The sequence below is a fragment of the Chenopodium album genome, chromosome 14 (genome assembly GCF_948465745.1).
Source record: "Chenopodium album chromosome 14, dcCheAlbu1.1, whole genome shotgun sequence".
NCBI classification, from domain to species: Eukaryota; Viridiplantae; Streptophyta; class Magnoliopsida; order Caryophyllales; family Amaranthaceae; genus Chenopodium; species Chenopodium album.
The window spans coordinates 32,492,935-32,511,403 of NC_137847.1; positions in this window are offsets into that span (position 1 = coordinate 32,492,935).

Consider the following 18,469-nt stretch of genomic DNA (forward strand, 5'->3'; position numbering starts at 1 on the left):
GTCTGGTGGGAGCCGTGCACAGGTAGAACCTGTGTTTCCAGCCGTAGAATTTGGAAACCTTATCCAAGGTCATCATGTATTGGGGGAGTGTGGACAGAGTATACCACGCCCTGAACCCGCCTGGGTTGCGGCTGAGATAGTGCATCTTGGCAAACGCTTCCCAGCCGGGGTGAACCCCTTGGAATTCACAGGCGGCAACGTACCCCAGAATGTTTGCCCAAGAATTGGGGGAAAGTTGCCAGACTCCGAGGCCGTAGCCTCTCAAAATTGCCTTCACCGCCTGGTGAAGGGTGAAGCGAAGACCTGCCCTGAACGCCGCCTCGTAACAGCCGAAGTAGCCGTTTGCGTTGCGTTCAGTGTCCTCCCAAGAAATGGTGCCGTCTGGGGGAGGCACCCTTATACTCCACCCGTCTCCCATTGGGTGGGCTTTCAGGAAATTTGGAAGATTTTTCTCCATCAGGTCAATGTCTTTTGAGGAGACGTGGATTTTGAAGGGATCATCTCTCTCCTTCCACGTCTTCCTCTCTTCTTCTTCACTATCCTCAAGCGGGGGAAGATCGTCACTGCTTTCAGAGGAAGAGACGTCAACAACCCTTCTCGTCTCCTCCCCTGATAAAGAAAGGGAAACTGAGGCGGCCTCTTCCCCGCCTTGGTCATTGTCCTCTTCCCCGCTTTGGTCGCATTCCTCCAAAAAGGAATCAGGAGGAGTTGGGGGGCCACGCGGAGGGGACCTTTCTAGAGCCGTCTGGTGTCCAGAGCCAGACGCCTCCCCCTCAGACGCTTGTGCTCCTGAGTCGTCGCTCCTATAATTTGGATCTCGTGCCGTCTGCATAGTCCGAGCCATTGTGTCCTGCACAGACGCGCAGATGGTCGGAATCCAAGCATGAGGGTGGTCCCAACACCCTGAGACGGCACTACCAGTCCTAGACTCAGCCGTCCCTGGTGAACGGCTGGATCCTACCCTAGGTTGTGCCGTGTGTGTTGGTGATGAATCCATTTATTGTAAGGAATATATACAAACGGAAAAATGAAAAAAGAGCTGAAAGAGTCAGAGACGGTACCTTTAGATTTGATATCTGAAGGTAGACGGTTCCGCCTGTGTTGGTGCGTCTGGGTTTCTTCAAATATGCGCCTAACTCAGACGGATGACTTCTGTTCTCTCTTTCAAGATTCTAAGTTTACTCTGAAATTTTTGTGAAGTGTGGCAAGATTCTGAGGGTAAACGGCTATATATAGAGGGTGAAAGGAGGGGCAACTCCGTAATTTACCCAGAAGTTAAACAGTAATTTTTTGGCGGTAAATTTACCATCGTTCAGCGAGTGACATGTGTCACAGATGCCACGCGGATTACCACGTCACATCTGTGAGGGGCAAATGTTTAGGGTATTTTTACCCCGCCATGTGGCCTAATCGGAGGGCGACACGTGTCAGCCCAAGGATAGTCCAAAGTGGACCATTCCCCGCTTGACACGTGTCATCCCAGATATTTGGGAAAATGTCGGCCTTCAGGCCCAAATCCCGAGAAAGTCGTAGATCGGCGCAGCCCACCAATGATTAGGGTTTGATACCCTAATCAGGGGCACAATTCCCAATGACCCTATAAATAGGGAGATTCCCCTCTTTTGGAGGGGACGTTCACATTTTAAGGTATTCATTGAAAACCGTCCCTTTGATAGAGACAACTGAGCTTGGAATCCAAGCAGATCCCCACCTTAATTTCCGCACCTTTTACTCTACTTCAAGTTACTAACTTGAGCGTTGGAGGCGGAGCACCATCCAACCGGTGTCTCCGTTAATTTTGCAGGTACTGAGCCGGCAGGATCAGTCTTCGAGTTGTAACTCTCCCGAGGGACAAAAAACCCCAAAACAGAATTTAATTTAGAATTAAATTAATTGCTTATTTTTCTCACACTATCATTTCTCCCACATGGAAAGATGATTAGAATTTTTGCAAGCCTTTACCTATAAATACCAACCTTAGGAGTTAGGATTATTCACTTGAGTTGAACTCAATAAGGCATCTCCAAAAGCAAGAAAACCTTTAAGTTCATAAAAACATGAGTAGTTTATTTTTGGTTGAGTTCGGCTAAACTCCGAGTAAGGGCCGAACGGGTCGTGTTATAGGTGGATTTCTGTTGGAGGTCTTCGCACTTGTGGGACTCGAAGCTTTTGAAGTAAGATCTCATAAAGTGAGCGAAGCACGCGGCAAGGGTAATATTGTCTCTCTCTTTATCTTGTTAATTATGCTTATTAGTTATATTACTTGTGAGCGGGTCTTAGGGTCGGGTTTTGTTTCCGCGGAAAGTCGGACTTTTCGAAACCCATCAGTGGTATCGGAGCCTTGCTCATTTATTTTTGTAACTAATATTTTCATGGTGTTTAAAATGGATTTAGTTTCTGGTTGTTGTTGCTAATTAGATTAGTAGCTCGATTTTATTAATTTTAATCTCGTTTTATTTAGAATTTTGGCTCCCGAACCCAGATTTTCACCCAGGACTAGTGAATTTTGGGTGGAATCGATGTTCTGGATACATTTTGAATCTTTCAGGAATGCAAAAAAGCCAAATTATAAATGCTTGTTTCGAGGGATTTTTCGTTTTGAAGAAAATTTTTAAATCTTTTAAACCTTGAATCTTAATGGCACATTAATTGTGATTATGTGTTTGGTTCTTTCTTTTATGCTTCTGCAATTTTAGACCACTTTTGAGCATGATTACTTTGTAGTGACTGGTGCTTAATGGTTTGCTCAAATTTCACATAATTGCAAATAAATTGCTTTAAGTGTGAAAAGTTTGTATTTTGAGGCTCTTAAGAACTAAAGATCTAACTTTTAATTATTTTAGTTGGTTGGAACTTTGTGTTACTAAATTCCATGTTTGTTTATTGAACTTTCTTGATTTAATCATTTATTAAGTTGATTGGAATCATAATGTTGCTAACTTATGATTGAATTTTAATTAATCTTCATATTGGAAGATGTAATTTTTCAAAGATTCACAAGTTAAAGTTTGAATTTTTCATTGAACATTTATGTTCATTATTCCAACTCCCCTTTAATTTTGTCAAACCTCATGATTAATTTATGTTAGTTAAATTAATAATGAGAGTAGCCCTTATCAATTTTTGTTACACCAAGTTATACCAAAATTATTAAAGATTGGTTCTTGGATTTAATTTTGGTTATGCACTTAAAATTGAATTTATTTGAGTTACACTTATTTTATTTTTCATTTTTTGCTCAAACTATTTATTCTAAAATTATTTTAGAATTAATGACAAATGTCACACGAAAAATCGGGAACTAATCTCGAGGCACTTGCACACAAACCGAGGCACAAGAGCACGAGCATCTCTCAGCCAGACGGGATGCACAGCAGCCCGCATGAGGCTGCCAAGGATGCCTGCTGTGCACATCAGTGCGTGCAAATACCACGATGGTGCGCGCATGGCAGCAGCTTGGTGTGTGTTGTGCGTGCGAACGTGTGCGACCAAGCTGCTATGCGCTGCCGTAGCTTGGTGCGAAGGGCTAGCAGCCAAGTGAGTGTTGCCTCGCACCTTGTAACCCGCAGATTACGCTACTAGGTAGCCCACGGGAGAACCTAGCAGTGATGCGTTGGTGTGGTGCGGACTCACGCACTACGTCGCATTGCCCAAGCTACTAGGCAGCCGTGGCTAGCAATGGTGCTAGCCTAGATAGTCTAGGTGCGCGTGCCACTTGCGTGCAGTCGGCTTTGTAATTTTTCCGTTTTGCAGTTTTAATTATTTTATTTATGTTTATGTAATTTAATTAATTTTTTGGAGGCTAGGCCTCGGTTTTCAGTGGCACTTGCAAATTTTTAATTAGGCAAAATATTGGGTTTACCGGCTTAATTAATTGGATTAATTAAGTTGGATGCGGAATTTATTGGGAGCTTCATTATTTATTTGAGCTATTTTAATTGCGCTTAATCACATAATCGGTTTACAACTTTGACTAGTTTTAATTAGGCGCGTTAATCGGATTAACCACCAAAGTTAGTTACTAGTTTACGCGTGTTGATGCATTGTTACTTGTTTATCGTTGTAAAATGCATGGGCCATTCACATATAGTAAATGGATGAATGGTATGTATATTCTCTCACAGATTTAAAGAAATTTCAACTAGTGGGGCCCGATTAGGATAGAAAATACGGACTGCATTTCGTCATGTATTTTAGTAAATCTAAATACGGTCTGCGAACCGTTGTGTATTTTTGTACCTTAATATTTAGATTAGTCATAATCGTAGATACTAGTAGTTGCGTTATTTTGGTTATGTCTTGAAGACGGAGTTTCTTGAAACACGAAGCCAAGAACTTGCAAATCAAGACCCTTGAAGACATGAAGACTCAAGGGGTCATGCTAGTTGCCAAATGCACCATTTACTTATGTTTTCAATATATATGCTTATATATATGAATGAAATGTTAGATGCATGTTTAGGATTTTGAATGTTGCGATGATTAATTTACGTGGGAAAAACTAGGTCGTTGACTAATCCTCCCTCGGTCAAACAAAATTTATACTCACTTAACAAATCTAAATACAAGTATAGAGGTAAGTCAAGGGTCGAACCACTAGGAACGGTGATGTTCAAGTGCTTTCAATCAATGCCTAAGCTAGGTCAAAGTCTAAGGATAAAAGGTAAACACTAACCAACTAACAAAACAAAAAACCAAGGAAATAAAGCACTAGGGAGTGGGGATCAACAAGTAATCATGATAATTGTAGCAACTCGGGAACAACATGAAAATCAATGGTTGCGAAGACTAATGGTAAGAGCAATCAAAAGAGCTCGACAAGCTATCTCTTAGAGGTCTAACTAGCGCCAACTACGAGAGACACTAACTAGGAACGTCACTAATAAAACTCAATCGACAATTGCAATTCCTAAATCAATGGTTTGTATCATTAGCAATTACAATGCAATCTAGCATAATTCTCAAGGCCTATCGAATTACACACATGAACAATTTCCATTAATCACTTTAATCTCAATAATTAATTAACACAATTCCCAAATTAAGCACAATCAATTAATCGTCCAAGTTTCACCCTATCCCTAGCCAAACAACTACTCTAACACCATCGTCTAATCAATTAACAACTAAGGAAATCAAGAATCAAAACAATATCAAGAACAACTACACCAAGCATCAAACATCAAAACCAATCCAAACAAACATGAATATTAAACAAAGCAATAAAATGAGATAGAGTTAGAAATGCTCATTGATAATAGAGAAGATCTTCAACAGAATTGTCACCGTTGAATCTTCAATCTCTCAATCACCATTGAAATTCCTCAGTTTCTCTCTCTAAATCTACTCCTAAACTAACCCTAAAACTAGAGAGAGATGCTTTCAACTAAGCTACGAATATGAATTATAATTCTAATTCTACTTCTCCCTTTTTAATAAAAGAAGAAAATCTATATATGGTAGAACTAACAAAGAGAAATTAGTTAAATCGTCCAAAATAGACCCATACAAGCGCGGCCTTCTTCAAGAGGGAGCACGGCCGCACAAAAAATGGGTACGGAATAGGGGAGCAATAGGCGCGCCCACGCCAAGGCCACGCGCGCCAGTGCCACCATGCCACGCGCCCGCGCCTGGGAATAGGGCAGCCTCCTTCCCCTTCATCTTGACACTCCTCGTGCGCTCCACTTGGTTTTCTTGATGAACACAGAGCATGGCAGATCCAAAAACACCTCGACGGTGGGTTCAACACCAGAATTAGTGCCCCCACGGCTTGAAAGCACGGCCTAAGGTCAATTGGAACTCGCACATCTCTATACTTGAGCTTCAATGGAGGAGCCTAGGCATCCTAATCAATGCAAAACTCGGGATGAAACCTCGGGAAACCTTGGACAACGATCTTAACCTGAAAATGAAAAAAAATAAATAAATGGGAAAAAGACAAGAAAAACCATAGAAATGCACAAAACCATAAAATAAGAGAGAAAAGGTAAAACATAGAGGAAAAGCATGAAACTAAGCATTTATTAAGAAGAAAAGCTATGAAAAGAAGGCAAAAACAACCTAAATACTATCCAAATGGGTGCCATTTATGACACCCTTCAAATACCCCCAAGCTTATCTTTTGCTCGTCCTCAAGCAAAATAAAACCAAGAGAAAGAAAATGACGAGCTTATACAAACAAACAAAAGAAAAGACGAGATGAGAATATACACTAACTCACTTTCGTAGGAATCACAGTCAATTTTAGAAACTAAAGACAAGCCATTTAAACCCCTAGATCGCCCTAGAGGACGAGTAATGCTCTCGTAAGGGTTTCCTAAGAGATTGACCCATAACTCTCACAAACCAAACAAACAAGGCAAAGCATGAAAAAGAAGCAAAAAGAAAAGAAAAGGAAAGAAAACAATTGTTCATGAATGGACCTTTTGCAAATGTACAGGCATAAATGAATGCAAATCTTTCTAAACAAGTTAGGGAGTGCACGTAAACTAACCCTAAAACTACTCCTAAATCTCTCAATCACCATTGAAATTCCTCAGTTTCTCTCTCTAAATCTACTCCTAAACTAACCCTAAAACTAGAGAGAGAAGCTCTCAACTAAGCTAAGAATATGAATTCTAATTCTAATTCTACTTCTCCCTTTTTAAAGAAAGAAGAAAAATCTATATATGTATAACTAACAAAGAGAAATTAGTTAGATCGTCCAAAATAGACCCGTACAGGCGCGGCCTTCTTCAAGAGGGAGCGCGGCTTCGCAAAAATTGGTACGGAATAGGGGAGCAACAGGCGCGCCCACGCCAAGGCCACGCGCGCCCGAGACACTATGCCACGCGCCCGCACCTGGGAACAGGGCAACCTCCTTCCCCTTCATCTTGACGCTCCTCGTGCGCTCCACTTGGTGTGCTTGATGAACACAGAGCATGGCAGATCCAAAAACACCTCGACGGTGGGTTCAACACCAGAATTGGTGCCCTCACGGCTTGAAAGCACGGCCTAAGGTCAATTGGAACTCGCACATCTCCATACTTGAGCTTCAAATGGAGGACACTAGGCATCCTAATCAATGCAAAACTCGGGATGAAACCTCGGGAATCCTTGGACAACGATCTTAACCTGAAAATGAAAGATTACAAACAAATAAAAGGGAAAGAGACAAGAAAAACCATAGAAATGCACAAAACCACGAAATAAGAGAGAAAAGGTAAAACAAAGAGGAAAAGCATGAAACTAAGCATTTATTAAGAAGAAAACCTATGAAAAGAAGGTAAAAACAACCTAAATACTCATCAAATGGGGGCCATTTAAGACACCCATCATTAATTAAGTTGTTACGAAATGAAGATCCGAGGCACCTTAAGCAATTGCATGAAAGTGAGTTGTTTGAGAAGAACTTAGCATTCTATGGCATGTTCTTCATGATAATCATCATTGTCCATCTTTGTTTGATCATGTTTGACACCCCCGTACCCCTAGCGTTGTTTATCTTTGGTTTAATCCTTTTTATCTTCCTTTCTTTATTGCTTTAGTTTACTTAATCAAAGAAAACCAACAAAAGTATTCTCCCATTTACTCTTGCATTAGTGGATTTGATGTTTAACTTGTGTTCTTCCTCATGGTTCGACCCTATACTTGTCGCTAACTAGTTTAGTGAAAGGTTTAGGTTTATAAATAATTAATTTGATTAGGGTAGTAGTCCCAACGACCTATTAACCTGTGATCACCAACCAGCTGGTTGGTCGGATCCTTATAGACACGGGTAGCTCCTCTGATCTCATCAGCTACAAGTGTCTATCCAAGCTGAGCTATAAGCTCATCCACTTGTTGGCTTTGGGGGAGGGGTTGTGCACCTAGTCGGACAAATTAATCTACCCATCTGACTGGGGCAGAAGGGAAAAGGGCGGCATATGATAGTCCGATTCTTGGTGGTTAAAGAGCTGATCGCCTACAACATTATTCTTGGCCGACCCACTCTGAACGAGTGTCATCATCCCAACTCTCATCCTGCTCAAGTATGAAAAGGATGATAGCTCTGTTGGCTCCCTCAAAGGGGATCAGAAGACGGCAAGGGAGTGTTATCTTTCAGACGTCAAATCAACGGCTGCTGCAGCTGGTCAGCCGAAGGAGCCAATAGACCTTGACGATGTCAAGAACCCTGATTCACCCCCTCCAACAGCCGCAAAGAAAAGAAAAGCTAATCAGCTGGTGGAGGTGAAAAAGGAGAAGAAATAGCAATCATTGACTTGGGAACGGTCAGATGATCTCCGTCCCCAGCCTGTTGGTGATCACATTGATATTCCTCTAGACGACAGCTGTCAGCTGTCCTAAGCGAACTGTTTAGGTGGGGACGGCTGCTTTTGAAAGGTTGGGTGCAAACTTGCATCTCCTGCGGAAAGAATTCAAAGACATTTTTGCCTTTGAAGTGGAAGAGATGCCAGGCATCAGCCCGGATCTTGTTGTCCACAAGCTCGCCGTGGACCCTAAAAAGAAGCCCATCCAACAAAAGAAAAGAAATCGCGAGGAAAGAAGTCAGGCGGCAGCTGCTAAGGTCAAAAAGCTGTTAGACGCCGGGTTCATTCGGCCATGTAACTTCCCTGATTGGGTTGCGAACGTGGTGCTTGTAAAGAAGCCGAATGGTACCTGGCGCATGTGTGTAGATTACACTGACTTGAACAAGGCATGTCCAAAGGACAGTTACCCACTTCCAAAGATAGAAAGTCTTGTCGACTCTACAGCCGAGCATGCCTTGATGAGTTTCATGGATGCCTACTCTGGCTTCCACCAGATACCCCTGTGGAAAAAAGATCAAGAGAAGACGGCCTTCGTCACTGATCATGGGTTAACTGTTATACAGTGATGCCGTTTGGCTTGAAGAATGCGCCGGCTACTTTCCAACGGATGATTAATACAGCCTTCATTAATCAGATTAGGAGGAATGTAGAGGCGTATATTGATGACATGATAGTCAAATCCAAGCTACAGACGGATCACCTTGCTGATCTTTGAGAAAGCTTCACCACACTCAAGCAGCATAAGGCCATGTTAAATCCCAAAAAGTGTGTTTTTGGTTTGAGTCTGGGAAGTTTCTCGGATTCCTGATTGATCAAAAGGGGATAGAGGCTAACCCCGAGAAGATATAGGTGGTGATTGACATGAAGTCACCCCGTACTGTCAAGGAAGCTCAGAGGCTTACCGGTTGCCTGGCTGTGCTTGGGAGATTCCTCAGCCGGTCAGGTGACAAATGCCTTTACTTCTTCCAAGCAATCAGGAAGAAGACTAGATTTTAATGGGGAGATGATGCTGAGGCGGCCTTTCAGAAGTTGAAAGAACATCTACACTCCTTGCTAAGACTTGTTAGCCCTTTTCCAAAGGAGACGCTTTTACATGTACCTAGCCGTCTCAGATCATGTCCTCAGTGTCGTTCTTCTTGCTGAGAGAGACGGCATTCAGCTTTTAATCTATTTTATTAGCCATGTTCTCAGATATGCTGAACTCCGATACCCCATGGTTGAAAATTTTGGCCTTGCTCCCTACATGGATGTTAAGAAGTTGAAGCCTTACTTCTTAGAACATCCGGTGGTGATCTATACAGATCAACCCCTCAAACGGAAAATGACAACCTTGGAGTCATTCGGCAGAATGCTCAAATGGGCTATTGAAATGCAAAGTCTTGAAATCACCTACGAACCAAGAAAAGCAGTGAAGGGTCAGGCGTTTGCCGACTTCATTGTCGAAATGACAAGGCCGGTTGCTCCGGACAACCTTGATCAGGTTTGGAAAGTGTATGTAGATGGGAGCTCTACTATGAACGTCTGTGGTGCAGGCATAATCTATCAGTCTCTGGAAGGAGCTAAATATGAATATGCACTACGGTTCAAGTTCCAAGCCTCAAACAATGAGGCGAAATATGAAGCCCTCCTAGCCGGTATCCACATGTGCAAGGCGGCTGGGGCAACAAAAATTGACGCCTGCTCAGATTCTCAGTTGGTCGTTAGCCAATACCATGGTGATTATGAAGCCACCCATTCGGCAATGATCAAATACTTGCAGGCGGTCAAAGATGAGGCCGGGACACTTGAAGAATTTCATTTAAGTTAAGTGCCTAGGTCTAAAAACAACCAGGCGGATGCTCTGTCAAAATTGGCATCCTCCGACTCCTGTGATGCGCCTCGGTCAGTCTTCGGGTAAGTTATGGAAAAACGGAGTATATCTGATGAAGAACCCATTGAGTGCTTGACCGAAGCTCTACTTGGATGGGCATCCGGGCATACCTTACATACGGTTTTCTTCCTTATTCACCCCATGAGACGGCCGTACTAAAGAATCGTGCTGCAAACTTTGAGATGAAAGACAAAGAGCTCTTCAAGGCGGGTTTCCTAAAACCTTTGTTGAAGTGCGTTACCCCGGAAAAGGGGAAAGAAGTACTCGAAGAGTTGCACTCGGGATATTACGCCTCTCACATAGGCGGCAGATCCCTAGCTGTCAGGACTAGGTGGCAAGGTTACTTCTGGCCCACTCTTGAGGCAGACGCCATGGAGATGGTCAGAAAATGTGACAAGTGCCAAAGATTTGGCAAGCTCGTCCATCAGCCGGCAACTGACCTGACATCAATCCACAGCCCGATCCCGTTTGCTAAATTGAGCATGGACATTTTAGGTCCTTATACGCCTACGCCAAGCAAAAAGCGCTATATTCTGGTGGCTGTGGATTTTTTCACCAAGTGGGTTGAGGCAGAAGCAGTCAAAGGCATCAAAATAAAGGATGTCATCTCTTTCATTTGGAAGAACATCATCACCCGGTATTGAGTACCTATGTCTATGGTGTTTGATAATGGCCCTCGGTTTGAGACGCCTTAGCTCAAGACTTGGTTGGGAGATTAAGTGATCTCACATTGTTTTGCATCAGTCGGCCGACCCCAAGCAAACGGCCAAGTTGAAGCTTTCAACAAACTCATCTCAGACGGCATCATAAAGAAAATTGAGAGAGCCGGTGATTTATGGGCTGAAGGGTTATATCATGTCCTATGGGCCATCCGGACAACTGAAAAAGGGAAACCGGTAAAACCCCATTTCTCATTGTTTATGGTGCTGAAACCATCATGCCCATCGAGCATTATGAGCCGACTCTACGAGTCATGTTATACGATGAAGAAGCAAACTAGGAGGTCATGCGGCTAGCATTGGACTCACTCCCGGAGCGCAGGGGCAATGCCGCCTTGCACCATGAGATTTACCGTCTGAGAATGACCCGTGCCTACAACAACAGAGTGCACAAACAGCCTTTGAAAGTTGGGGACTTTGTGTTACAAAAGATGGAGGCAACCGGTAGGGCCAATGAGCATGGAAAGCTAACTCCAAATTGGAAAGGCCCCTACCAGATCTATGAGGAAGTGAGAAACGGCACCTAGCGCCTGGAAACTCCAAACGGCAGGCGACTGCCTAAAACTTGGAATGTAGACAACTTGAAAAAGTACTACTTCTGAGATTTGTAAATTTTTGTAAATAAAAAGCCTATTATTGAAAAAGTTGCTTTTTGTTTTCAATCCTGTTGATTACATCGTATATATATACATGTGTAATGATTAAATACCACCTGTGCAAGGCATATACAGTCAATTGAATGAATTAAACTAAGTAAAAAACTTAGTGGCTAAATTAATTTTTAAACTATGAGGCAAATGGCCGGATGTTATTTTATTTATAAATTCGTCTACTCCAGAGTAAGGCGTCCGGCGACGCCCATCCGGGTGGAATCGTAGCAGAGAGTATCTCCCATCCGGGTAACCAAGTGCTCTACACATACTCATGCAGATGGCAAAGATTGAATGAACTAATTGGTCAACTCATAGCCGTCTGACCAAAATAATCTAAAGAATGAATAAGCTCAAAAGCTGGATGTGTAGTGACTGAAGTTCTAACTTAGATTTTTCAACGAAATTATACAAGTTCCCCCAATGGGGTAAAGGGACATTGAGTATAATGGATTGCAGATACCCCAGGCGAAGGAGATAATGCGCAGGTCATCAATTCCACCGCCTGGCATGACGGTTGCCCACTTGAGAATTTGGACGGCTATGCGATTGGTTTGGAGCAATCACTACTGTGATTTATTGACTTGGGAACTTCCCATACTCTCTAAAGTATCAAAAGTTCCTAAGCCAATCAATTGGCAAGGTACTAAAACTAACCACACAGCCGCCTAGGGGCAAGTATGCCGGATGCGCAGTAAACGTACGCTGTGTGAACATTGTGCTCAACCCGTAGGCGGACAAGAACGCCTCGTCCCTCAGCCATGCGCTCATGGGTATCTGAAGGCGTCGCTCGAAGTGCACCTACTTTAAAGCATGTTGTGAATATGCTTGGCACTCATAGGAAGTGGGAGTTGACATAATACGATTAGGGACAAATAAAGTAAGGAGCCGCCAACAAGTTTTTATGGAACTTGTAAACCGTTCACGGATCATAAAGGGAAACCACGAATAAGGGACAACGATAGGCAACAACAATTGACCGGTGAAGGTTACACCCCATTCATAATCCATGAGATTACTAACTCCATATGGGTTGGAACCACGAAAGGAGGATCGGGGATGATGGTACGAAGTGAGTCATGGAGTCACATTCGCCCGTATTAGCCTCTACTCGATTCTTATAGTGAAAAGTGATTCCTACGATCTCAAAGGCATCCAAACAAAAATTCAATTTGCTCCAAACTATTATTAATCTAAATTGGTTGAATATTAATGCAACATATAATTCTAAAATATTGTGATCACTTGATTTAATAACAAGATTAAAAAGGAACCTAAACCGATTGTCCAAATTATCTTATTAGGCGTGATTTTCAATTACATATTCCCTTTAAACATGCAATATGGTGATCATAAATAATAATAGAACAAACATTAATATTGGAAGCAATTTAACAATAATAACGTTAGTCAAATCGAATATAAAATAACCTAATCATGATACTAGCAATAATAAAATAAGAGTAACTAAATTAATTAATTACTCACATTCCGCGCGTTCCTTTAAATTGCTACATCATGAATAAACTGTTAGTAACTTCAATAAATAATAAATCAAATGGAAATTAAATTAAATAAATGTAGATTTGAATTGGTCCAAACCCTCAGTTATTTGTACCTTTCACGCCTTGGTTTAAGGACGGAACCTCGGGTTAAGTATGGACTCCTTGGAGTGCTTAAGGGAAGAATGGTGTAATTAGGAATATGGGTTTAAGGCTTAGAATATGGGAGAGAGAGAAGGGAATGATTTTTGGTGTAAAAGAGAGAAAGAGAGAAGGATTCGATGATCAATCTTGTCGATGATTGAAAAAGGGTAGATATGACCTCTATATTTATAAGGAAAAAACAGGGTTGAAGAATCAAGAAAAGATAAGAATTCGAATTGAAATAATACTCTTGCGATAGACAGCAGTTTTTGCGGTTTTTGTTTTTATCATATGTTTTGATCCAGAAATTGGAATAAGATAAATAATACATCGTTGGAAAGCTGTTGAAGTCTACTTTCTAACCCAATTGGAATAAGATTAAAATCATTGTTAGAATAAAATATATGGCCGAAATAGTGAGACGGTGTCAGTTTTGGATAGAGTTTGATATTTCATTCATATGTTTTCCGTTATAGCTCGGAATTGATATTATAATACATCATTGGAAAGATAATTTCAAGGACTATCCAACCATATAATATTTGGATAAAAAAATATAAGGCACAAAAATAATATATATCTATCTTTGAACGTCTTTCAACTCGGATAGAATTAGGACTTTCAAAAAGAAAAGTTTTATTAATTTCAAACTCTTTAATCTTATCTTTTCAAAAAGGATAATTAAGTTATTTTAGAAACTTATAAAAGCTTCTAATTAATCCTAATTGGTTTAGGAATGGGATTAAATCATTTGGACCCTCCACATGATCATTGGGTCGTAGGTAAGGTGGGCTTAGGTTCGGTTTGGGCTCAATTTAATATTTTGGTCATAACTTATTCGCTATAACTCGGATTTGGGCTTATAATATATCGTTGGAAAGCTCTTTTCAATCCCCATCCAATTATTAAATCATTGGACCCAGATTATGGACCAAAATAAACTAGATTAAACGTGTTTATAAAAAGGACACGAAATGAATGATTTTAAAGGACACGAAATGAATTATTTTGGGTTTAAATGCACGAAAAGAGGAAAATAAGTTATGGTTTGCGGAAATGAGATAGGATTTGGGTTGGTTTATGAAATGGAAATATGGATTTAAGCACTCCAAGATTAAATACGCAACCCGACCAATAATGGCGGTGAAAGGTTGTTCATCATCGGGTTTGGTTTTGGGGAGACATTTTTAGGTGTCTACAGTATCCAATTCTTTAGAACCTTTATTATGTCCCCGGTTGAGAGGGTCTCAGTGTCAAGTTCAAAAAACCTTGTTTCTATGATTTTCTCATTGGTCCTCTGGAATCCGGGGGAGGGCACATTTAAGACCAAGAAGGTCAGGCTTCTTATTATACCGACGAAGTTCAAAATTTTCACGCTGGGTGGGGGCAGACAATAAATAGAACCGGTGCTTCCAGTTGTCATACTTGGATACCATGTCCAAGGTCATTTGAAATTTGGAGTAAGTGGTCATGGTGTACCACACACTCCAGCCGCCTGGGCTGCAACTAAGGTAGTGCATGTGTGCAAAAGCCTCCCAGCCGGGATTCAAACACTGCATCGCAGACGGCGATGTATCCAAGGATGATAGCCCACGAGTTTGGGGTTAACTGCCAGACGCCTAGGCCATAGCCTCGCAAGATGGCTTTCACAACATCATGGAGGGGGAACCGGAGGCCAGCCAGGAATGCCGCCTCATAACAGCCAACGTAGGCATTAGCGTTTTCCTGATCGTCCTTCCAAGAGACGGTGCCTAACTCAGGCGGCACCCGGATCATATATCCTTCTCCTAGGGGCCGTTTGAGTTTAAAATTTTTAAGCCCCTTCACCATGCTTTCTCCCTCTTTGGCGGAGACGTGGATTTCGAAGGGGTCCGCCTTCTTGTCCCATTTTTTCCTCTCCTCGGCCTCACTATCCTCAAGCGGGGATAGAGGAGCATCTCCTAATATTATATCACTAGGGGTCCTAGGGATCCCAGGCGGGGAGTATCTCCAGAATCATCTTGCATCTCTTCCTCCTCAACCGGGGTCACTTCATCAGACGGCACTTCCAATGAACCGTCTCTTCTCCGCCGTCTGGTGGCTATTTTCTTAGTTTTAGCCATTGTGTCTTGCACAGATGTAGAGACGGTCGGTTGGGGGGGATGTATAAAATTTCTCCATGCACCCAGAGCCGGCACTCCTAGTTCTAGACTCAACTATACTAGGAGACCGGCTGACTACTGACCTAGGCCGTGCCGTGTGTGTTGGTGATGAGTCCATTTATTGAATGAAAGTATACAAACGGAAAAAGTAAGAATGAGCTGAAGGGGGTAGAGACGGTACCTTTAGAATTTGACTCTAAAAGGGATCAAGCGTTGACCGGCTGCAGTAGGCTGGTGTGAGTGACCTTACTTGTATATGGAACAAGCGGTTGCTCAACCGGCTGGGGCAGGCGGAAAAGAAACGACGATTGTGTGTTAACACAGACGGTGGTCAGAGCTTCTCTCTCTATAATGCTTTGACTTTCTCTCTCTAAAAAAGTTTTGTAAATGTCTAAAATAAGGACGGTAAAACTTGAATTTATAGAGGGGTAAATACAGGAGCGTCCTTGTAATTTCCCCGGAATGTGAAAGGTTAAAATTTTACAGTAAAAAAAATAAAAAAAAAAGGTGGCTGAGTGACACGTGTCACCAATGCCACGTGGCGTGCCACGTCACATTTGTGAGGGGCAAATGTTTTGGGCAATTTTACCCATGCCTCGTGGGCCAACCAAATGGTGACACGTGTTAACCCAAGATTCGTCCAAATTGGACCAATCTCCCTTTGACATGTGTCATTCCCAGAATTTGGAAGAAATGGCGGCATTCAATGGCCCAAATCCCGGGAAAACCGTAATTCGGCGCAGCCCAACAGGATTAGGTCACAGTGACCTAATCAGGGGCACATTTACCAATGACCCTTTAAATAGGGAGATTTTCCCCATTTTGGGGAACACCTACTAAAAATTAATTACAACATACCCTACATTTTCTTACATCAGAGAAAACACCTGATCTCGGAACCCGAGAGGATCTTCTTTACTTTTCGCACCTTTTTACCTACTCCATACACGTTCTAACTTGATCGTCAGAGGCGGAGCTCCAACCAACCGGAGTCTCCGTTGTTTTTGCAGGTACAGGCGTCGTCGGACTAGTCTTCGAGCTGTAACTCTCCCAAGGGACAAAAACACCCAAAACAAAAACGGTAGAACATCTTTTCAACTTTAGGCGTTAGCTTTACGAGTCGACTATCGCACCAAACCATCGTGAACAGACACATTCTCGATTGGAAGCAAATACAGTACTTAGTAAGCTTACTAGCTTACCGGACAATTAGGGTGTTCGTCCACTTCCTGTATAAAGAGCGACATGCCGAAGCCGCACCTATTTAGACACGTGCCCCCAGTCCTAAGACGCGTGTTTTCATCTTGTGGACAAAACTGCTGAGAGAGTCGTCGATTTTCTTCTCTTACACTGGATTTGGATATATGCCTCCAGTCCTGAGACATGTAATTCTATCTTGTGGACCCCGAATACTTCGTTTTGGCAAGCGAGTGTCAAAACCTCTATTCACGTGTTATGCTCCGAACGCCGAAACACCTCTCTTTTTATCATCTTTTAAACTTGTTAAAATCATGGACTAAAGTTTCAATGACATATCGAGGGACTTTAGATCAACGATGCCATAATTCAGAGGATATCATCCTCTTTACTCTTTATTAAAACCGATATCTTCTAATGACATGACATCACTTAGGACAGCCTTTACTTGTAAAAGCGTCCTACATTTGCAAACGATCAATCTAGGTTCTTTAGCGCGTTAAGTCTAGAAAATACTTTTCCTAGCCTTAATAGCTACTTGTCTCGAACACTTAGCGAATCAAGGATAGTTTCGACATCCTTAACACTACTGAAAGATTCTCTGTTCTTAGGGAACTTCGTAGAATGATCTCGGATTTATTTCCTTAGCTACTTTGATTCTCGTCTATTCTAGACTTGATCAAAGTGGGGGCTAACTTTAGTCATCTACTTTTGGCCTCCTGTCCCGACCGGAAGTGCTATGACAATAAATAAAACCATTTTTGTGTTGGATCAACGTGAAGAATGCTTATGGACAACTGATTAAGCCACAAGAATACAAAACAACTAGCCTAACCCAAAACAAATGAATTAAATTCCAAATCAACTAAACCCGATCAATAATTAGGCTTAAACTCGAAGTCTAAACCTAATTTTGACAGACTTAGAGGCGCCTAGGTTAAAAATTAAAGCTGCCGCAGAAAAATCCGCGCGCATCTCAATGAGTCACGCTGGTCTGGCGCGCGCAACTCATAAGGTTGCGCGTGATGCCTAACATAGCCTTTAGTGATGCGCTCGCGGAAGATTCAGAATTTCATAAAAATATAGAATCAAATCTTACCATAATACCGCACGCAAGACGTTCAGTTACGCTACCCATAGCAGCGCACCTAAATCACTTGCGCTGAGGAGGCGTGCGCAACCCATTCAGATGCACGCGACACCTGCTACGGAAGAACAATCAAAACCCTAAACGCACCCATTCCCTATAAATAGGGGCTTAATACGAGGCTTAAACAGATAGAAATTAACCGGAAATTCTGGCAGAAACTTTGTGAACTTGTGTACTATCAACCCTCTTGTCCTAAACACTCAGCCCCTTTATTACTTGTTACTACGGTGGAGGTTCCCGAACAAGGAGTCCATAAGTGTTCTAAACGAAGATCTAGCAAGGAAAAGTGGTAAATTCCCGAGGACTTAAATCAATCACCTTTTCTTTTCTTATTTAAATCACCTTTTAATCAATTTATTAGTGTTGTTTGATCATTTAAAATAAACTTTCAATTAATTAATTTCACATAGTATTCTTTCGTTAATCAAAGAGTAGGAATTGAATAATTAATTGTTGATTAATCACCTAAGCCAAGGCGAATCTTGTTTATTTATTGTTCTTTCCACGAATAATAATTAAACAAAGAATAACGACTTTAGCAATGTAATTCCTACGTGATTAATGCTTGTAAATAAAATCAACTAACTTAGTTTTAGGTATCATGTTGCATATATTATTTGGTGATGAAATTGTGTAAAAGGAAGAGCTAGTACAGGCCGCACTAGGGCTAAAATAGCGATTCCTCCCTAAAGGGAACGTTATTTTAGTAACCTCGCTCCCGAACTCATTTCTGGTACAAGTAGATCAATTTGGGCATGAGTAAACTTATTATTCGTGCTAAATATCCCTTGAACTCTACTTGGGAGAA